Below are 18,936 nucleotides of genomic sequence, written 5' to 3' on the forward strand. Positions count from 1 at the left end.
GAATAAAGGTATAAATAATCAGCATTTTATATGTCCTGGTCTAAACAAGTCAGTGGTCTATTTATTTGACTATTGTGCTACCTCTTGAGAGTTGACTAGCCAGAGGTAAACCATGAGTCAGACTGGTTCTTTGTATGAATACACTTACATTATCCCTTCCATTTTACCCTGTCAAATTTCTGACCTTTTTATAATTAATGTTACAACAACCTGTAACACTCGGTTTTGGTGTTACACCCTTGGTACAGCTCGTGAGCCACTGTACCGAATGCGAGTCGGGCAAGGCCTGGAGATTAAACACAAGACACATAGAGACCAGGGTCATTAGGATCAAGCAAATGCCAAATGCCTTTTATTCAGACTTGGGAAGGACCTTTTCTACCTAACTGCAGCACTAGGACCCCCGCCAGGGCAGGTGGGAAATTACCATATCAACAATGCTCTGCAGCTAATCACCAGGCGGGGCAGGGGAAATATAGGAACCAACAGAATGCTAGTCATCTGACTAGAAACTGTATATGCCCCAGGAATAAGGGCTGAATGCTTGGTCATGTTGACCAGAAATTGTCCTCGAGATGCGCCTCAGGAATAAGGGCAGACCAGGGCCCTACATGTCCCCCTTTAATATAAATTATGACTAGGCCTGTCTTGGGTGGCATTGGACGTCAGGCAATGCCCCTTACCCTTCATGGGAAAGCATCCAGGTCAAAAACACATTCTTGTCTTAGGTTGAGGCAGTCCCCCAAAAGCCTTTCCCGTCATTGGCTCACTAGTCATCCATCACTGAGTTCAGCCAGATCTGTGCTGAGAGATTCTCTGGGGCCATAGCTAAGAGGACTTGCCATGTGGCAACATTGACCTGAGTTAGCCTTTGTCTCTGGCATCATAACCATGAAGATGATACCTCAGCACATGTAAGCGTCCCTTAAGGAGACTGTGCCTGCTCAATACTTAATAATTCTGCCCAAAATTGGAGCCCTTTAAGTGAGGTCTCAGCACTGGTGAAAGGAACCTTAGTATAGCTAACTAGAATAATTTTAAGAGCCAATTCGTAAATTGCACACCTCAGGGTCCGTGAATAACAGCAATAAGCTTAATACTGTAACATCTAGTAGTGGTCTTTAACCACAACCAAGAGCAAAATTAACTTACAATATTCATTTGTAAATTTAGCTCAATTTGAATGTCTACAGCATTTGCAACCTGCCCTGAGAAGGTATCTTTTGTGCTAGCAGGAAGCAACTGACTAAAGAAAATCCAGCAGCATTAGCTGCTGTGGCAGCAACAGCAATGGCTGCCAGTATCATGGGAAGGGTAGATGGATAGATGGGCAATCCTTGGCACTGGGACCACCGCAGCCAGCTCCTCAGGAAACCCGCAACTCTTCAGTTGACAAGCCAGAATCTCCTTGATCTCTTGGCTCTGTCCTGTCTTCAGGCTTCTGGACAGGAAAATCCACACCACGCACCAGCCGCTCAGGTACCCATATTGGATTGTCAGCATCTTGCGGGAAAACACAAACAGCCCCTCTACCCCACACCAGTACAGGATCTGGACCATACCAGGTGCCATCTGCTAGATTTTTCCATTTTACATGAGGCATACCGGAAGAATCTGGCCACCAATGCCTGTCAGCGGCGGTATAAGATTGAGCATCAACAGTCCAAAAATTTAAAATGTATAAAATAAAAGATAAATGCTCTCTGGGGGTGGAAGCATATTCCCCCTTTTTTGTTTTATGCAAATAGTCTTTGAGCCTACAATGCGCTGGCTCCACTATAGCTTGTCCTTGAGGATTATAAGGTATTCCCGTTTTGTGAGAAATTGAAAACTCAGAGCAAAATTTAGCAAAGCCAGTGCTAGTATATGCTGGTCCATTATCAGTCTTTACAGTTTTAGGAACTCCCATGTAGGCAAAAGCCTGGAGACAATGACTTCTAACATCTTGTAATCTTTCTCCTGTGTGAGCCAAAGCAAAAATGAGATGAGAATATGTATCCACGGTTACATGAACATATTGCATGTGCCCAAAAGAAGGAACATGGGTGATATCTATTTGCCATAAATGATTAGGAGCAAGCCCACGAGGATTAACTCCCAAATAGGGAACAGTTAAAATTTCTGTACACAGAGAGCACTTTTGAACAATATTAGTGGCTTGCTCTCGAGATATCTTAAAATGAAACCTTAAATATCCAGCATTGAGATGAAAATGATTATGAGCTTTTTCTGTAGCTTCATAAGATTCCTGACTCTCTACATAAATTTGACGAGTAAGCTGATCAGCCAAAGCGTTTCCTTTACTCAAAGAACCAGGGAGGTCAGTATGAGCCCGCAAATGCCCTACGTAAATGGGTACAGATCGGGCCCAAAGCAAAGTTTGAATAGCCAATAACTGCATCTGGACTCAAGATACAGAGGCAATATAAGCTGCAGTTTTCAACAGTGCAAGAATTTTGCTTATATACTGACTGTCAGTAAAAAGATTAAATGGAATATCAGCATATTTTTCTAGGGCTATCTGGGCAGCAACCAATTCGTGCCCCTGCCAGAGGCTGCAAAGAAATTAGGGAAACATACTGGCACAGCCGCTTTTGGATCATACATAGTATAGAAAAACCTGGATAAACCCAGACTCTCCCAGCAGGAGAATCAAAAATCTAGGACTAGCCTGTTCAGCAACCCTGCATCAGGAATTAAGACAAAACCAGACTGTAATCTTGAAAAACAGGTTTTCCAGCTGTAATTATCACAGTACTGTTTTAGGAACTAGCAGATTATGACCTTGGGAGTGGTCCCTAGGCAGGGAGTTGTCCTCCTGTGACCACCATTGGAATTTTGGAATTTATGACCCTCTTGGACCACTGGGCTGTGGTCTCTTTCTTTAAAAATTCTCTCAGTCATTCCGGGTCGAACTCCCCCCCCCTCCCGCCAACCAAGGCCACGTGTGCAACCTCAGCAAGGACTGTCTCCTGTGGAGCCATGCATGTGCTCGCGCCATTTTGAGACCCAAGTGAGATCCTCCCCAGCACTGGGAGCCCCCTATTATGGCTATATTTTTTTTAAATTAGGCAAATGTCTACCTTAAAACTCTAGCAATACTCCTTTTGCGCCCAAACACAAAGCTGTTTAACCATAAGACCATGTGCTCAGCCGTGCTTACGGCAGAATTACCCTATCATAGCCAGAATCTGAAAATAACCCAAATGTACCTCTTTTACAACTAGGATAAATGAGACATCAGCCTTTTAAAATATCCATGAGTATCACAAAATATCTTGGAGTAACTTTAAGCAAGCAGGACAGAAGTTTGAGTCCTGTCATCTCTGCTTGTGAAGGCAGAAATGTTTAATATTTTTAACCATTATCACTTGTAACTCTGGCCCTTGATAAATTTAATTAAGAGGCCTGAGGCCTGAGTCTCAGCATTCCACCCTGAAGCCACACCTGGCAGCAGGAAGGGACCTCAGGCTGAAACAATAGGACTCCCACCCAAGAGTGGGCCTTACAAATGGAAAAACTTGTAGGATAAGAACTTTAAATCTTGAAAAATCCCCTACTTTCTTGGGAAAGCAGAAGAAACAGCAAAAATGACAATTTCACTGAAAGCAGTTTACAGATTCAGTGTAAATGTCCATTAGAAATTATAGCTACATTCCTCATAGAACTCACATACAGATATAATGTAAATGTTCATTAAAATTATAGCAAAACTTCTCACAGAACTCGAAAGAACAGTCCTCAACTTTATAAGAAATAAAAACTTAGGATAGCCTAAACAATTTTAAAATCCTTTGAATGTATCACAATCTTTGATTTTAAAACTTTTCTACAGAACCACAGTACTAAAATTAATCTACCTTAGATATAAACTTATATACCTACAAACTAAAGATTTTTGACCAAGAAGCAAGATTTTAGAAATGGAAAAGAAGCATATTTAACGTCATTTTACTGTCCTGAAGTTTTAGCTTTTTGAATCTAGATTTTTTTTTTTATAGCAAACCTGCCTCTAGCTGTTCCAGGAACTCATTCTGTAGACCAAGCTGGCCTTGAACTCAAGAGCTTCCCAAGTGCATGAGCTCCATAGCCCACAACCACTTCTTTTAACTGCTTAATGTCCTTAAAGGCCAGGGGATTATGCTGCCTGGCCCTCTGTCCCTGCTGATCAATATTTTCCACAACAGGAAAAATCTGCTTCTCTCTACTTAGATTATTTAACCTGTCCCGGATCTCTCGGATTTCTGCCTCTAAGTCCATAGGGGCAGAAGCAGCAGTGTAAGGATTTAGTGGAGGAGGTCTCTTGGAAACATCTCAGTTTGCTTCCTTTCTTTCCTCTTTTTCTAACTTCTTTTTTATCAGTGCAATCTCCTTTTCTAAAATTTCTCCTTCTATATCCTTTCTAATATTACCTGTTCCTAAAACTTTCTGTTCCTCAAAACTCTTAATAGGACTTACAGATTCTAATTCCTGAATCTCCTCAAGGGTTTTGTTTAAACTCTCTAATTGCTCTTTGACTCTAACATCATCACTGAGAAGAGCATCTCTGACCAAGCGCCATAGTGAAAATATCGCCATGGGGAATTCTTGTGGCCCTCACTCTTTCAGAGCATTTTGAAGATCAGCCTTTACCTGATCCCAATCAGTAATGTTAAAACCTCCTGCATGTAGGAACCAGGGACTAAACTTTAAAACTGTCTTAAGGATCTCTTGTGCTATCTCAACTTTAATACCGGTGCCTCTATTTTCCAAAAGACCTAACAACTGGCCTGTTAACCGGCCCTCCAACACAGGAACAGAATAACTTGCACCCATAACCAATTCCCCCTCGCTGCACAATTTCTCACCTGCTGGCCAGTCTTCCCGAGGGCGACCTCTCAGGGATTCCCTACTTCCCAATCTCGCAGATGGGTCTAATTGCCAATGATGATCCCAGCGGTGCCTCCAATTGTAACACCCGGTTTTGGTGTTACACCCTCGGTACAGCTTGCTCGCCACTGTACCAAATGCGAGTCGGGCAAGGCCTGGAGATTAAACACAAGACACATAGAGACCAGGGTCATTAGGATCAAGCAAATGCCAAATGCCTTTTATTCAGACTTGGGAAGGTCCTTTTCTACCTAACAACAGCACTAGGACCCCTGCCCAGGCAGGTGGGAAATTACCATATCAACAATGGAATGAATGCCCTGCAGCTAATCCCCAGCCAGGGCAGGGGAAATACAGGATCCAGCAGAATGCTAGTCATCTGACTAGAAACTGTGTGTGCCCCAGGAATAAGGGCTGAATGCTTGGTCTTGTTGACCAGAAATTGTCCTCGAGATGCGCCTCAGGAATAAAGGCAGACCAGGGCCCTACAACAACCTACTGCATTCATTTAATTTTTGTTCATATATAAAGTAAAGTCTATAGAGTACATACAGGGAAGTAACTGACCACTGGGATTTCATAGCCTATCATGAGGATCATTCCAAGAGAAATGCAGTTCCCCCTCATTCACCAGACATTAACCACCTGTAGTTTTCCATCTAGGTGTGTGACCTAGTGAAGTTACCTCATCCATTATTGTCATGTTGATTTGTGGTTATTGTGTAGTTCTTGTTTAGGTAACTGTATTATTCAGAGTTTGTGAGAACAGTCAACACCCTTTTTCTGTGTAGAGCCACTGCCTAGCTCTTAACATACTCCCTCTCCTAATATGTACTCTGAAACTTACTTGTCTAGGCTGTGCTATAGATGTGTAAATTCGAGATCTATACACCAAAGTCACATATTCTCTGCTTATTGACCATTGTGGTTCTCTGTAGAAGTTTCTTTTATGAGACATGAGAGCTTCACATACCTGTGGGTATAAGGATAAGTATTTTGAATAGAGTTACATGCTATATTGGTTTTGGAAAATGGCAATACTATGTTCTCTTTTAGAGTCAAGAGTGGTTTATAAGTTTAGCCAAGAGTAGTTCATAGGTTTATAGTACCAGGCATGAGCTCTCTCCTATTAAGCAGGCCTTAAGTCCTGGCAGACATCTGTTGGTTTCCCCCAAGATATAAGTGCCAGTATTGAACTGTTGCAGATACCCTGCCAGGCCAGTGGTTGTTGTGGTTCTATATTTTAGGCATTTCGTATTAGAGTGGTATAATTTTTCTTATTACCTAGTGATCTTACATGATTATATTAACCCGTCATTAACTTTGTTACAGATGGTAGTTTTTTAATCAGATATTTTTTTTTCTTTATTAATTTGGCTTTAAAGTGTTTTTAAGATATATCATTGATTTTGTTATGGTAATAATGGTTGTTTTGTATGAAATGAAATTGATGGAGCTATATAAACAAGAATTTCTTTACAACTGAGAAGTTATACTTTAGTTATATTAGTAACTGAGTGGCATATAATAACTCTAATATAGATGGCTCAAGAGAAATTATCCAAGTTGTGCTATTCATTATCCCTGGCTTCCATTCAAATGGAGTTGGATGTGTTATTTTCATACTCTCCTTCTTGAGTCTCCATCTGTGACAGTCTCTTGGCAGGATTTCAGTCCACTCCTAAGTTTCATCTTTGTAGTTGGTACTGAGCCAGTTTTTCCGGCTTCAGGAAGGAGATCTCTATTAGTGCACATTTAGTACCCTGGAACTCTTGTGGTTGTGAATGTACTAGTCAGCACAGAGGACAGGCAAATATTTTGAAATTAAGGGAGTCAGGGATATGTAATGAAAGTGAAGCAGGTCGAATTGTAAATGACCCTTACAGCTGATGGTCTAAAATTGTCACTCCTTACATGAGAGAGATCAAGATAGGCTGTTTTGTTTGCTTTCTCAAACTTGGTGATTCGTTGGTAGACATTATGCTAGAGAGATGTAATAATAGAGACTAAACATGTAATGTTTTACTCAACACTTTAGTTTCGATATTTTTACCATTACAGAATTTTAAGGATAAGACTTAGCGAATACTCAAATTGTAAGTGTGTGCGTGTGTACCTGTGTGTGTACACATGGCTACATGAATATGTGCATGATGAGCATTTTGAAATGTTTACAGTTGTATTTGGTATGAGGCATTAATAAGGAAAACATTTATTAAACACATTTGAATGTTTGTAAACATAGTGAGATAAAAGCAAGTGTTTTTATAGTTTCTATAACTTAGAGCATATCTCAGTTAATTTCAGTGTTATTTCAATTATAAACCCTACAACAGTTTTTTTTTTGTGTGTGTGTGTCATCATTGCTTGTGAGCTCCGTAAATTGAATTCTAGAAATAATTGGAGCTTGCCAATGAAATCTATAATTCTCTTCTGACAAGACAGGATTGTAGTTCACATCATCAGATGTCACAGCTGTGACCAAGAATGCCACAAAGTAGTGTATCTTGTCTGGTGATATAAGGTCTATGTTTGCATCAAATATATTTTAATTTTCATGTACATCACAGCCATATTATTCTGTATTTGTGAGTATTTTCAATTTAATATGTAGACTTACACATTTTATACATGTTGTAAGTGCATCTGTACTACATTTAAGAAATCAAAACAATAATACAAATAGTGCATTTTTTATCTGCTCATGCCTTTATTTGGTGATTGTAACCTTTCATTAGAAATGTTAATAACATTTTATCTTTACATGTTCAGTGTTTTAACAACAACAATATTGAGAAGTTTTTGTTTGTTTTGTTTTTAACCTATGGGTAATATTTCCTAATTGGAAAAATAATTATTGTACTTTCACATGCATATTAAGCTATAAAAGAAAAGGAGGATCTGTTGTTTGTTCAGTGTTCAAGGAAGTAGAGAACATAAGTGTATACTGTATCTATGGATTTTAAGAAATTTAAGACCCAATTATGTTTCAGATACTCATTTGTGGAGAAGTGGATTGTCATTTTTTCTATCTGTGATGGGTTTTTCTTTTTACAATTTCAATTATAAATTGACAGTTATATTCTGAACATCGATGTTTTTCTCAGAATTAATTTTTGTTGGTTCTGGGGAAATCTAAGGTAATAGTAAATTCAAGTTTATTTAATATATTTTCTTTTATAGAATTTCTTCAGTATATGTATTGATTAGTGAAAAACTATTGCAGTGCTTTTGTTTCTTTACGCAAATCAAACATATTGTTTATGCACTGAAACAAAACATAATACATACCAACATAAATGAACATAAATGAGTTTGTATTGAATAAATGTATTGCTAAAGTTGGAATTCGCAGTAGTTGAGAAAAATCAAAATGAATGCATTTTACATCAAATTTTGTACATGGAATAGAATCTGTATTTGTGTGTTCATTATAATATTCTCATGGAGTCAATCTGTTAATAGAAAGTTAATTAGATAAACAGAATGTGATGTACTATCACATGCATATTAAGGTATAAAAGTAAAGGAGGATCTGTTGTTTGTTCAGTGTTGAAGGAACTAGAGAACATAATGCTAATTAATGCATGTCAGACACAGAAGTACAGATACCTCATGTTTTTACTTTATATGTATAATTTAAAAAGTGAATCCTAAATAGAGAATAGAACATTGATTGTTATCTGGAATGGCTGCTCATAGTGAGAGAGTATGACAAGGTGTCATCAATCTGTACATTGGTTGAATATGAACAATAATGTCCAACATCCAGAATCACAGGAAAATTATGCTCTACAGCAATTAATTGACTATATCAAAGTAGTTTACAGAGATGTGTATTAATCACTTTTTATAACATTACAAATATCAAGATAATAAATTTATAAAGAAAATGTTTCTTTTTTATTCACCGAATTAGAGGCTTTTGTTACTGGTGTGTTTGACCAGCTCCCATTAGCACCTAGCTGTGGACCAAGTGATTATATCACTATTGGCATTCACTACTGGCAATACTGGAGGTTATTCATATCCAACATATAGCAAGAAAAATTTTACTCAAATGTGAAGAAATGATAGATGTCTGAAGTGTTACTATGTTAGACAAACCTGACATGTTTATTTCTCATGTGCCTGCATGGAAATACCACACTGTAGTCCATTCATATATATAATTATTATGTACCAAATATTATCTATTTGTTTGCCCATCTGACTATCCGTCTGTCAGTCCATCTACCTACCTACCTACCTACCTACCTACCTACCTACATAGCTATCTTTCTGTTTTTATCTATCTCTATTTAAGTAAATAAAACTCTACTGAAAATATTTTCAATTTTAAACAATTACAGTATTTTAATCTTAGAATTTAAAATCTTGTTTATCTCACAGTATCTATAGCTGAAAACATATGGCGATTCAGATTTACTAATTTAAGCATTTGAAGATATGATTTGACTTTATTCATTTTGTTTGTCAGCTCTGCACTTATTACTGCATTCTGATTACTGTTCCCTCTCCCTCTTTTTTCCTATCTCTATTGATCGTACACCCACCAGTTCCTTTCCATGACTCATGTAGGTGGCCCTTGTTAAACTAAATTAGTAACAAAACCATTTATTTATTTTATGTAAAATAAAAGTCTGCAAAATCAAGTAAATGCTATCTTTAAAAACAAACAAACAACGTTAGGCCCTACTCAAGATGCTGCATTACAAAAAATTTTACCTGCCAAAACAGTTTATAATGTTCTAACTGTTCATGTTAGTGAGTTTAGAGTTGTCTTCTCTGTTGATTGAATGCCTGATGGAGGTGGATCTTGTATCTTATCTGTTGCTTTCATTGGTTAATTAATTAAAAATAACTGCTTGGCCCTCTGATAGGGTAGAATTTAGATAGGCGGAGTAGACAGAACAGAATGCTGGGAGAAAGAAACCGAGTTGGGCAGTCACCATGATTCTCCCACCCGACACAGCTGCAGGTTAAGATCTTCCCTGGTAAGCCACCTCGTGGGCTACACAGGTTATTAGAAATGGGTTAGATCAATATGTAAGAGCTAGCCAATAAGAGGCTGGAACTAATGGGGCAGGCAGTGTTTAAAAGAATACAGTTTCCATGTAATTATTTCGGGTAAAGCTAGCTGGGTGGCAGGACACAGCCCACAGCTCCATACAACAAATGCCACTTTGTGAATGTGAGCAAGCTTTATCAGTTTTAGCTTTTCAATTTAAGAGTACTTACATTCGTTATTTTACACAAAATACTTTAGTTTGTACAGAGAAGAGCTGATTTCTTTAAAGCTTTGCCCATGGAATGCTTTAGATATCTTGTATTAAACCAAACCTTAGAATTTAGAGAGCAAATCACAGCAGTTTTTATAGCTTGGGATATTTTAAGTTTCATGGATATATTTTATGTTTATATCCTAGACTGAGGACTTAACATTCTGGTATACACACACACACACACACACACGTACACACACACACATGCATGCATGCATACACACAGAGATTGCAAAAAAAACAAGGATTCAATTCTTTATATATAATTTAAAATAGTAATATTTGATCTTTTCTAGGGGCTAGTTTTAGAAGAGCAAACATTTCTGAAATCTAGTAGAAAGTACTGTATTCATGCTTTTTCTTCTTTGAAAAGCATTTTGAGGGCCATGCATGAATGCCTTTTGTAAATAGCGAACCAATTAAACAACACCACTAATACAATAGAGATATTTAAAAATGGAAAATCATGTCTAGGAAGGTGCACATGGAGGGAGGGGGGAGGACCTTGAACTTTCCACAGGGCAGGGAACCATGACTGCTCTTTGGATAGGAGAGGGAGGGGGAGAGGAGTGGGGGGAGGGGGAGAAGAGAGGGGGGAGGGGGGGAAGAGAGGGGGGGGGGGAGGGAAAAGGGAGGCTGGGAGGAGGCGGAAACTTTTTTTTCTTATTCTCAATAAAATTAAAAAAAAGTAAAAAAAAATGGAAAATCATCTCCCTATCTTCAGAGCAGAAACTTCTTTTAATTTGCATTTAGAAAGCTCTAAATTAAAATGCTAAGGGGAAGACAAACAATTTCAGCCACTGCTGCTTGTACTGTAAATACAACTGGTTTACTTGATATAATTTTAAATAAATACTCCTGATATTAAGACATCATGTTCAATCATCATGCAGTAGTAATCCACAGAATGATAGAAAGTTTTTTGCTTTGGACACAGTTTCTACCACATTTAAATATTAATTCCTTTATTTTATATCATCAAATTAAATTTTGACATCTCTATACAGAAATAGATAGGTATAAAGAAGAATGACTGAATGGTTTGCCTACGTTCGTGTTATTTCATTTGTGAACCACTGTGAGTTTGAATATACAGCAAAGAAAATATGTGATAATGCTTCTTCTTTTAAAATCCATGATATGTGTTATGAAATTGTGATGTTTCAGTCAAAAATATGGAAAATGTCTGAAGAATTTACACTCAAATTCTGCACATGAGCATATAGGTTTTTGATATACTTAAATTTCCTTTTATCGTCTGTGATTTTTGTTATCACAGCAATGTTTACAACTTTTATTTTCAACTTCTTTATCTGCTCAGGTCTTAATCCCTATAATATGTACTGAACAAAAAAGACCTTCCTCATAATACAATGACAAATCTAGATGCCATAGTCCAAGACATTCATCATCAACATTATCCTGCATCTGTCTCCTTATTATTTCTTATTATTATAAAGTCTTTTCATTTATAGAAACATATCCTTTTTTACTGGTCCTTATCTGCCACTGCATTATCTTAGATCCCCCTTGTATATGTATTCATTTTTTCCATCATAACTGGTTCATTTTAAGTAACATAAGTAATAGTCTATGTCCATTATATCTTCTCTTCATTAAAATGAACCATTCTTGATTTAACAATTCTATTTAATTATTTACCATTTCTTTCTTTCTCCGAAAATTTAAACCCTTGGGCAAACACCTGTAACTCTTCCATTCATATCTTCTCTGTTCAGTTAACTCCAGTTAAACTTTGATCCTCATTATTCTACTTTCCCCTTTTCTCAGCAGCAACAACAGCAAAAATCTATAGCCTTTCAATATCTGCTTCACAATTTTATTTAAACTTCTCAGCAACATCTGATTGACTTGACCATTTTGTTTTCAACTGAAGTTATAACCCTGAGTTCCATAGTTCTGCAATCCCCTGAGTTTTCTCCCTATTCATTGCTATACTCCTCTTCTACTTGCTGTTTTCTCAAATGTGGTGGCTGCTTTTGAGATTGATTTTGTTGTATAGTTCAGTATTGATAATGAGTTGACTATGTAGAATAAATGATAAAGAAAAATTAACACAAATGACTTCAATTTCCTTTACTCTGTTCAACATGATACTTCATTTTTTTGAGCTTTTATATTTGTGTTTATTCTTCATTTAACTTTTAAAACACTACTATAGTTGAATATTAAAACAAGAACAACACCCAAGTAGTGAGCATATTATGATTACAGTTCTCACATTCACTACTGCATATAGAGTGACAAACAGTATCTGGCCCATTAAGAGGTCTGACACTGAACACCACCTCTAGGGCGATGTTCATCGTCCTCATATGCTTCTCCATTATAATGACGCCATCTTTCCTGATTTGGATCAAAGTCCACCAGTTCTACCTGATCCATTTCATCAGTCTCTTCTACTTCCTTCCTTTCAGGAAGGAATTTTTGCAGCAAAGAAAGTTTATCAGAAGAGAGAAAGGCATTCTCAGGAAAGTTTACCTTAAACTCAATGATTAGATGTCCTTTTTCATATGGCTGACGATATATTGGCATACCTTCGTTCGGCACACATGTTATATCTCCATGCTTGACAATCTGACCTGGATGAGAGGTGATGACTATGGTTTGGTTGTCAAGAGTGGATATTGGCTTTTGGAAGCCACACAGTGCTTCAACCAGCTGTATCTCCATACACATGAAAAGGTCTTCTCTTCGTCGTGTAAAAACAACATGGTCCTTCTGGTCTAACACAATGATAATGTCTCCTGGCTCCAGTCCTGGCTCTTGATCTCCTTCACCATGGAATGTTATCTTTTGACCATCTTTCATGCCTTTATCAATATGAACTTTTAAAATCTTCTTCTCTCGAACTATCTTTCTTCTATTGCAGCTTTTACATCTGTCTTTAGGACTGATGCGTTCTCCGTGACCCTGGCATTCCATGCACAGTCACTGAATTTGCTGGACCATTCCTGGTCTGATCTGATGAATCCTTATTTGCATGCCAGTCCCACTCTAGTTGGGACAGCACTCTACTGCTCCTTTCTTACCACCTCGGCCTTTACATTTGTACCAGATCACATGGGACAGAGGGTGAAATTTAGGAATAAACAACTCTTCCTTGTCTTTTATTAATTGGTGATACTATTTGTCAGACATCATAGAAGAGCTACTAGGCAAGCAGTTGTATCTTGAGTCTTGAATTCTAACAATTAAAGAAGTTTAACTACAGAGCATTGGCACAACAATGCCACTTTATATGTGTCTGTATGAATTCACTGGCTAAATCATTTTGCATGGAGAGAGGAGATTGAAGTGTTAAAAAATGCCCAGATTCTTCTGCCTATTAGAGACCACAAAATATTTGGCAAATATTTGTGGATTGCTTAACCCCAAATTAATTATTCCCAATGAACCCTTCACATGTAAATATTGGGGAACATCACAGAACAGGGAGTGGAAAAGATGGTAAGAGCCAAAGGACCAGAATGCATCCTGGTACGTAGGGAAAATTTGACAGTGAATTCCCAACAGTGTGTTTGCTTCAACAAGAATGACATAATGGGGTCCCATTTCCCCAATATATACAGAGAACTCAAGAAATTGATCATCAAAAGAACAAATAATCCAATAAAAATGGAGTACAGAACTAACAGAGAATTTTCAACAGAGGAATCTAAAATGGCTGAAAGATACTTAAGGAAATGTTCAACATCCTTACTCATCAGAGAAATGCAAATCAGATAATACATTAAATGAGGGCATGTTAAGTCGAATGACAATAATGATTAACTACAATTGAAATGCATTTTCTAGTTTAATAAATTGGGTTTATTTTGTACCCCTCACAATGTAAGCTTATAATACAATATATAATTATATACTGTTTTTAAAGAAATAATTAAGTGGCAGTCATAATTTTATGGGATAAAATGCATTTTTCTATAATCTTTTATAGGAATAGTGCATAAAGGATTTACTTGAAATGTTTTAGATCAATTAAATTAACCAAGTATATTTTTTAGTATATAGCAAACTCCAGAGGTGTCCTGGCTTTTTAGCTTTGACTTTGTTGATGCAGTGACCTCTATTATATAAATTTTAAAAGAATGATATACTATATAATTTTAAGGAACCTTCTGATTTTGTTTTGTGATTTTTTTGAAATATTTTTTTCTGAAAATTGTATTTTAGCATTTCATGTAGATGAATCCAAATATTGTGAGCTATGTATATTGTACCTACTTAATCCAGGATTTCCACTTATTGAGGATCATGTAATTTACTGCTTTATGGTTTTCCTTATATTCTGCGTTATCGTTTCATTATATATTATCCTATAAAGTACAACAAGGAAAACATTTTAATATACAATATTAATAAACACTAAGAAAATCTTATATGTTCATATTTGGGGATTATTACAACAATCTAGAAATTGAGAAAAATGAATAGTAAAAAGAACTTTTCCATATGTCCTTTACCAAACTCACCCATAGTTCAGTTCCTCAGCATCTCCATTTCTCCTCTCCCTCTTCAGGCTATGCTATTCTTTTCCCTTTTAGTCTCTCTCATCAACTCTATTTTTTCTTTGAACTCATTTACTGGGAAATGATTTGTATTCTTATTGCTTATCTTTTCTGATGTTGATAATTTATAAAGAATATCAGGGATGAAGGAAATCTAGGTCCCATCCCTCGATGAAAAGTAGGCATTAATGGTGTGTGGTGTGTGTGTGTGTGTGTGTGTGTGTGTAGTATGTGTTTATGAGAGAGAGAGAGAGAGAGAGAGACAGACAGACAGACAGACAGACAGACAGACAGAAAGAAAGAAAGAAAGAAAGAAAGAAAGAAAGAAAGAAAGAAAGAAAGAAAGAAACTGTCTTCTTCAGGGACAAGACCCAAAACCCCTGGTAAGTTATCAAATCTCAAGTAACCATCTATAAATGCATATACATAATGACAAATCTAAATGAACTCAGCAGACTGTATTTATATGTATTTTTGTTTGAGTGAGTGGGGAGTGGATGTGCATGATAATGATAATTAAAAGTTCAATAATCAGAGAGAAAATGGGAGGAAGGGACATGGGAATTGTTGGAGAGAAAAAGGGAGGGTTAAAAATGATGTGAATATAGTAGTCATGTAGGAGATTCTAAAAAAATGACAAATACAAATTAAACAGTAGAATATGAATCGAGCCGATAGCTATATTGGTAAAACACTTGCAGCACAAGTAAGGAGGACCCAAGATTGAAGATTAACACCCACATAAAAGCCGAGCGTTCCAGTGTCCCCCTATAATCCTGATGCTGGGAAGGTGGAGACAGAAGGAGCATTGGGACTTGGTTGTTAACCAATGTATCCAAGTCTGTGAGCCTCAAATTCAGTGAGATAACTTGACTCACCAAAACCATACTGGAAAATAAATAAGACTCTTAATGCTGTTCTGTAGCGTCTACATTCACATGCTCACACCACTCTTCCTACACCTGTGCATGCACACTCGTGTGCCCCTCTCCACACAATCATGTGCGTACACACAAACACCAGGAAATATGTCTTCTTTTCATTAAGAGAGCATTAACTTTACATTTGTTTAGGTTTTCTTTCTAATCAGACAAAGGTAGTCTTCTTGGTGTTAAATTTGGAACTAAACAATATCTGCCTGCCTCCCATTACTAAAGTCTATATTGCCTTCATGGTATTACATGGTTTTCTTGAGTATAAATTTAATTATTCTTTCCAATGAAATTTGTAAGCAGGTTGTGAAGAGGCAACATAGGGCAAGAATATTCTAATCTTCAAAAAATGTTCACCTATGTTCTTTAGATTTTCCATAGTGTTTATAAAATTGTGAGTTGCAAATGACTGTACATCTTAATTGACAACATATATGACACTGCAACTAATAATACCTGTCGGTTGGTTGGTTGGTCAGTAGGTTTGTCTGTCTATCTGTCTGTCTATCTGTCTTCCTGTCTTCTGTTTTTCATCAGTCACCAGCATGGTTATGCTAAAATTTTATTTTTCACTGGGTTATAATTCATTACTAAAATAATCCTTTAAAAAGATTTATTTTTAATTATGTACATGGATTGGGGTATATGCACACAAACTTCCAGTGTCTACAGAGGTCAGAGGTGCTAGTTCCCCTACAGCTTGGTTTATAAATGGTTGTGAGCCATGCCACATGACTTCTAAGAACTGAACTCTGATCCTGTACAAGTATAGTTCCTACTCTTAAACACTGTGCCATCTTTTCAACACATAATAAATAATTTTGTTGCTTGTTTTTGTATCAGATTTTTCATTGAGAATCACCTTATACCATCCTTGTAACATTCCACTGATTCTAGAACTATTACATTATAGCAAGAAAAGGATACTTTAGTCTAATCTCATAGTGAAACTTCTGCATTATTAAATCAGTATTTTCAGTGGAGAACTAGGTTCCTATTCGTGGGACATTGTATGGAAATCTGCTACCAATATGTATTTCTCACTTTTGAAGTGCAAGAAATGACGGCTTACTTTTAAATTTACAGAGCACAAAACACATAAAAATAGTACAACAAAATGTTTCTCATTTAAGGTAAATTTGGAGCATTTACTTTTATGTGTGACCCAGTTCTCTATTCCATATGTAGATAACTTAAAACTTACATTTATTTTATATATGCATATGAGTTAATTAATTTTTTAAACTATAAGATGCATCAAGGTTATGGAAATATCAAATATGTACGTGTACCAACATATGGAAAAATGTTGATTTGCCTAATAACCATACATTAATACTGTAATTGAGTTGCTTCATTAACTCAATTAGATGAGAAATGAAAATATCAAGCAGAATTAGAGCAAGAGTTTTAGTGAGGAAGCAAGATTTTTTTTTAACCTCAAAATGTTACAGCTATACAAAAGCTTGGTCACATATCTTAAATTACTTTATGTTTAATTTTATACCTGCAACATTAAAACCTTCAGAATTTTATAGCATTTCTTATAAATAGTGATTCTTTGTTTTCTTTAACTCTTTGTAAATTGGAAATACTATTTGCTGAAATAAATTTTTATTTGTTCAGTGAATTTGATATTCTGCTTTGCTTTTTGAAATTACTTATTTATTTTAGTTCTAGATCCTCTCACAAGTGTGCTAACTGATCTTAATTCAAATAGGCATACAGTGATCCACAGCAACAATCATGAACTTCACGTACTTTCTATCTGACAAGAGCTAGTAAGTTAGCACTTTCTATATGCAAAGAACTGCATAGGGGGCTCTCTGGCTTTTATGTTTATTAGAATTACTGCTATTTCAACTGAAGTTCATGCTAGAGTCCATGCCCTTTCCTTCCAATCTGCATTAGGTTAACATGCCATATTACATTATTCATTAGGTTCTTATGACCAGGCCTGAGCTTAAGGTTTATAACATGAAGGCATTTGATGTTTTTCTTCTGTTATCAGTGCCTTAAGTGTTAATGAAAACAAGTATATTTTAATTGGTTTTTGTCTATAGATAAATTCTTTTCAAATCCCACCTTGTAAGTCATTCAGTTTTTTTTTTTTCTGAAGTGAATGTTGAAATTAATGGTGTACTTTTTTTCTCCATTATGATAGAGTAATCTTTGAGAGTTTGCTGTTTGAAACATTGTTGAAATAAGGGCGGCGGGGCTGCATCCCCAACACCCCTGCCGCTTGGCTAGCTCATGCCCGAAATAACAACACACAAACTGTATTCATTTAAGAACTGCTTGGCCCATGAACTCCAGCCCTTACAGGCTAATTCTCGCACCTGGACTAGCCCATTTCTAATGATGTGTGTAAGCACCCCAAGGTGCGCTTACCGGGAAGATTCTAGCCTCCGTCCATCATGAGTCTGAGCTTCATGCATCTGCCTCAGAGCGCAGAGCTATTGCGTCTACCTGGGAGGGCTGAGCATGGCGTCTCTGCTCCAGCAGAGCTGTCGGGTCTCTCCGGGAGCAGAGCCGAGTCTGACCTCACTTCCTCTTCCGCCCAGAATTCTATTCTGTTTTCTCCTCCCATCTATGTTCCAAGCCATGAGGTCAAGCAGCTGGTTTATTATAACTTAACCAATGAAATCAACAGATTGATATATGACACTCCCACATCAAAACATTCTTCTGGCATGTGCAAACTAGGTGTGTCTTATACCATTGCTTCCTTTCCATATGTCTTTATCCCTTTATTGCCACATTTTGAGTCTTCTTTTCCTTTATTTTCCACTGCTTTATGAATAATCATGAATTCTCATTTAGTTCGTTAAATAACAGTAGCATAATTAGGAAGGAATATTAGAATTTCATTTGGAATCAACCAATCTACATGAATTACTCACAATGATTAAACATGTAGGGTTTTGTTTTGTTATTTGATGTTTTTTTTTTTAAACTTCGTTGGAAAAGGCAATAATCTTACCACTAACAATGAAGTTGGAGTTATCATCGGCATTTATGAAAATGTGTCATGTCTGTGAAACTATACACAGTCACATAGCTTAAGGGAAGAGAACAACTTTGTTATGCTCTTTTGAGTGCTACATTAAACCAGATCATTGCCTGAGGATCCTATTTATTATGTCCATCTGATCTAGGACTTTTGGTACTTCTTTTGTCTTTGATTTGTCTCATCTTTGTAAAACCTGTCATTTCTTTCTAGTTTAATTTTTATGGTGCCATTTAATAGCTGTATATCAAATATGCATAGTTAAATTTCTTGTTGGATTTTATGTAAATAATCTAGGATAGGATGAT

At 36.6% G+C, this 18,936-nt stretch overlaps 1 protein-coding gene and 1 pseudogene across 6 annotated transcripts in view; one reads left to right on the plus strand and one right to left on the minus strand.

The window, feature by feature from the left end:
- The window catches only part of Diaph2 (diaphanous related formin 2), a 773,854-nt gene that overhangs the window by 284,571 nt on the left and 470,347 nt on the right, over positions 1 to 18,936 (plus strand). The gene's annotated exons all lie outside the window — the stretch shown is intronic.
- Positions 12,133 to 13,175, minus strand: LOC126491310 (dnaJ homolog subfamily A member 1-like; annotated as a pseudogene).

The sequence above is a fragment of the Alexandromys fortis genome, unplaced genomic scaffold (genome assembly GCF_014885135.2).
Source record: "Alexandromys fortis isolate MF-2015 unplaced genomic scaffold, M_Fortis_MF-2015_v1.1 scaffold_180, whole genome shotgun sequence".
Lineage (NCBI taxonomy): Eukaryota > Metazoa > Chordata > Mammalia > Rodentia > Cricetidae > Alexandromys > Alexandromys fortis.